Raw genomic sequence first — 4,935 nt, 5'->3', positions numbered from 1 at the left:
GGGGGGGTATTTTGCTATCTACTTCCCTACCCTGGTGGGTCTTTCAGCACCTGCACCTTCCCTCACCCCCAAGGCATTCTTCCTTCTGCACTGCTCCCTCAAGTACTTCCTTCCCAGGCTCCAGTACTCTGGTGTCCTGCCTGCCGGTTGGGGATAGGGGGCTTTCAGCTCATCTCTGCTAAAATTTGTCAAGGCTTGGGAGGGGGGGTGTTCTGTGGGTAAAGCCCAGAAGGAACAGAGTATCACACTGCAGCATTTTTACTGGTTGACGTATGGCTTGAATGCAGGTCTGTGTATTTCTCTAGGCAGAGGCAATGGCATAAGGAAAGTGTATGAACGGAAAACAGTCAGAAAATGAGAAATCCTTAATGACTTAGTTTACGGAAAGGAGAGAGAACCTGTAGAATTAAAATAAGCAATAGACAATGTTTGCATCCTACTTCTCCAATTTTATTCTCCTCCCTCCCTTCATTTTTTTCCCGTATACATCTCCAATTTTTAGAATGGGTCTATTATTTGGGAAATAGTTTGAAAAGCACCAAAGGGCTCTTAAGTATAAGCTCATGGAAGCAGGGGAAAGTTAACTGGGTACAAGGTCGCATTTAGCCTAGGTTATCGGAGATGCCCAGGAGGACAGATGGCTCAGGATTTGTTTCCAAATTACAATACCTCAATTTGCCATCGGTAAAAGAGAACCAACAAAATCTTCTAGCTCTATAACTTAGAAAGATGGTGAGACAAAGTTAGAGTGGAGAATTGCGGTGGATCGTGCATCGCGGTGAATCGCGGTATAGTAGAGCGTCTTAGTCGAAGGATGACCTGGGTTGAAGTTTCAAAATTTGAGTTAAAGACCCACGTCAGGTACGTTCTGGCTGCACTGCAGGAAGACCATGTGTTGACCTGCATTGGTACTGAGAGATCTTTATCTCAAAGAAATCACAGATCCAATTTATATCGCTCGCATATATAAAGATTATTATGATCTTTACTAGCTTCCTTCGGAAGTATTGTTGCAAGACCACACGCTTCCCCTTTTGGCAAACTGAGAAACGTATATTAAAGTGAATTATGACAGTTTCATGCCCCAGAGGAAGTCATTTAGAAAAAGAAATGTGATAGGAAGAGAGAGAAACTTGGCCTCCATACCACGATGGACGTCTACCCTGCCGCTGTATGTCCGCTATGTTAGCCACCGTGGAGAAAGCGCGACATTTTTAAAGGAAAGGAGCACGCGTTTTAAGCACCTATGTGCCAGTGGCTGCGCTCAACAGCGCGCTTTACAAATCTTAACTCTTTTGATATCTATACTTGCCTTACGTTAGAAGAAATAACTAATTTGTGGTGAAATGCAGGCAGAATGGTATACCGGAAAGAATTCTACATTTGAAGTCAGAGGGCTTACCTTCAAAACAAGCTCTGCCTTAGTACCTGTATGGTCCTGGGTGAGTCCTCTAATCTTTTTCTCAATTTTTTCATCATGGGATTATAGATACAAAGTTAGAAGAGACCTTAAAGGGTCCTAAAGGACCCTTATTTTACAGATGAGAAAACTGAGGCCCAGATACATAAAGTAACTTTCTCAAGGCCACTCGGGGTAGTAAGTAGCAAATCACAATTTGAACCCAGGTCCTCCATCTTCAGGGCAAATGCTCTTTCCACTGCATGGTGCTAACCTCCCGAGCTAACCTCCTTTCCAGCTCTAAATCTATGATCCTATAGGCAAAACCAGACCAGTTATTATGCAGTTAACACAAATGAAAGTGTTTTACCATATGCACTCTGGAACTTTACAAGTAAGAAATATAATATTTACTAACATTTACTTAGCACCTAATTCAATGCAGTGTGCTTTCCTCACAACGTCACTGTCAGTGCAAGTTTTATCATGTTCACTTAACAGATGAGGAAAATGAGGGTGTATCCAGAGTCACAAAGAAGTGAGTAATTATTAGAGGTAGGATCCAAACCCAGATCTTTGGAATCGCGGGGCGGCGCGGGGAGACGGGACGGGACACACAACAGGCACCTTGCTGCCTATTGGAATCCATCTGCTAACAACTAGACCTTCAACATCAGTCAGAAACTGATAATAAGAAAAAAAAAATCTGTTTTCCAGGTGTGAACTCTGGCTGTGGTAGCAGGACCCATGAAGTTCCTGGACAGAGTCCATCAGTGATGGGTGAGTGTTATGTTTATGTGAAATGGCAGGACAGCTTTTTTTTTAATTGAGGAATTCCTGAGGCGGGGGGGGGGGGGGGGGGGGGGGGGGGGGGGGGGGCCGGGGGGGGGGAACAGCTGGTTCTCAGCCATCAAAATAATCCTTACCACAAGTCTGATTCTTCAAGCAATGCACATGGGGAAAATAACTGTAATGAAGTTATTCTTCATTCCTTTTTACTCTGAAGTCAACCTGTCATTTTGTGGGAAGTTGTTAAGCTGAAACGTAAGAAAGAAAGGAACTAAAATGTATGTCTGATACTATGGGAATCATAGGCTGTGTATTCTTCTTAGACTTTCTGCAGCCTTGACTCCACTGCAAGTGGGATAATCAGGGCTATTGGTGATGAGGTTAGTCATGTAGCTTTTACTCATTAGTGATTAGTCCTGGATTGTTTTTTGAGGTAGAAATATGGAAATCCTAACTTCTTTAGTACACCCAGTTAGAGGGCTGCCTTTTGTCACTCTAGTCTCATGATTGGATTTATCCTCTTAAATGCTTTTTCTTCAATGGCAGGCAAGATTAGAGACCTAGAGTTGGAAGGGATCTTGGAGGCCATCTAATCTTCACTTTGCACATGAGGAAACTGAAGCCCAGAAAAGTTAAATGACTTATCATAGATTAATCATTGGAGGCAGGATTTGAACCCAAGCCCTCTGACTCCAGAGTCAATACTCCTTCCTCTGTACCATACTCTGTCTCATTTAAGAGTGATCTCTGCTTCTGGCAAATGGATGTGGTAAGGGTAACTGAGGATCAGTCTGAACTTTTCTAGGCCCTTCCGCTGACTTTTTCAGTCATAGCAATGGCATATGATAAGACTCCAAAGCTGCTACTATTTTCACTAATTCATACTGCCTTAATCTTTGAAGTGGAGAAGTTTAGCTCTTATTTTACCATCTCCAGCATTATCTCACACTTCTATAGGGAGAGGCACAGAGTAGACCAGAGAGGGGGTAAGGGTATGTGTGATAATACTTATGTGACTATGTGCCTCTCTCATGTGTGTATGCATACTTCTATGAGCTACGATATGTACACACAAAAGGCTCAAGAGGGAGTCTAGCCTACATTTGAGCTTCAAGTCACATTGAGGAGACTTATTTGTTAGCTTAAGATCCAAAGGACTTAATTACAGGTGTCAGTAGCATAAAAATATTAACTGGATCTGGGTCCCTATTGTAAAGAACAAAACTGAGAAATGTAAGCATTCTCAAGGTGAAATTTTCATTTACTGACAGCTACTAATGGTCTTGGAGTCAGAAAGCCTCTTACTTAAAAGCAATAAAGATTGACAATAGAAGATTAAACAAAACTTTAAAATCACAAACGTGCTAATTGTTCTTAGCAAAGTTGGTCTTTAACCAAGACAAACTCAAGGAGAATATGACCAGGAAAAGCCCAGGGTCAACCTAATCAATTGAAAAAAGTTAAGAACTGCTTATATTAAAATGCCTATAGACTTTGAGACTGTATGCAGTTAAAAGAATGCCAGGTTTTGACATGCATACTTCCCTTGTAGTCTGCATGGACAGGTTTTGTCTGACAAAGATTCTTTGTCATAAAAAAGTTTTTGAAAATTTGGGAGGGGGGGTTCTGGCATTTCCCTCTTTCCAGAGTTGTATCTCCTCTCTTTTTTCTCTTCAGGTAATATCTCATCATCTATTTATTAACCATAAGCTATGGCCATAATTACCCAGCCACTGATCAGTACACTGTGCAGAATAAAGTTACCCCTATTTGCGTTAAATTACTTCATCATTTAGGATGGAAGGAGCTAGCTCTATGCATGAATATGGTCTATTAGATTACAGTTCTCTATTGCCCTGTGTTATTAATAAACATGATAAACTGTGATATTGATAAACATGATAAACAAAAGAACCCAAGTTCAGATTTTATTTTTCATGGGTACATTTCTACATCCTACATATCCTTAGACCAGGCAGCTCCTTCAGGAGAGCTTAGAATTTATATACAGTTCATGCTCTGGGGAGCACTGATGTACCTGAAAGAAAATTCAGTGTTCATTCAATAAATATTTCTTAAATTATATAACATTGTGTTAGAGACTAGAGAAGAATAAAAATTTAGATGATACATAGCCCCTACCCTCATGGAACTTATAGTCTAGTAGACAGCTAAAACACAAACTCAAGTTACCATAATGCACAATATTACATGATGGATATGTTAGAGAGGCGGAATGCAAAGTGCTATGGGAGGTCCATGGGGGAAAGTTGCTATTGACAGAGGGATTCAGGGAAAGCTAAATGGAGAAGGTGACATTAGAGTCAAATATTCAGTGGGCAAAAAGGAGGTAGGACATTCTAGATATAGGCAGTGGCATGTACAAAAACATGGAAAAGTTGTCAGTCCATCAATCAAAGCATAACAGGCATTTCTTAAGTGCAAACAACATGAGATGCTTTGAGATAGGCTAAAAGAATACAGATGCAAAAGCTGTAGACAGGTGCTGCCATCAAAAAACTCCCATTCTCCTACCAGGATATAGCATACACATGAATAACTGCCTACAGAGTATAGTCTACAAAATAAATATGCAGTAAAATGTGTATGGAGGGAGGGGTACCAATAACTATGGAAATCAAGAAAGGTTTCTTGAAGGAGGTGGCATTTGAACCAAGGTTGAAGACAGCAAGGGGGTCCAAGAAGTGGAGGCAAAGAATTCAAGTATGGGGGACAGACAGGTTAAA

This window comes from Vombatus ursinus, unplaced genomic scaffold (genome assembly GCF_900497805.2).
Source record: "Vombatus ursinus unplaced genomic scaffold, bare-nosed wombat genome assembly UNPS02014781.1, whole genome shotgun sequence".
NCBI classification, from domain to species: Eukaryota; Metazoa; Chordata; class Mammalia; order Diprotodontia; family Vombatidae; genus Vombatus; species Vombatus ursinus.
This window is presented reverse-complemented; position numbering follows the sequence as displayed.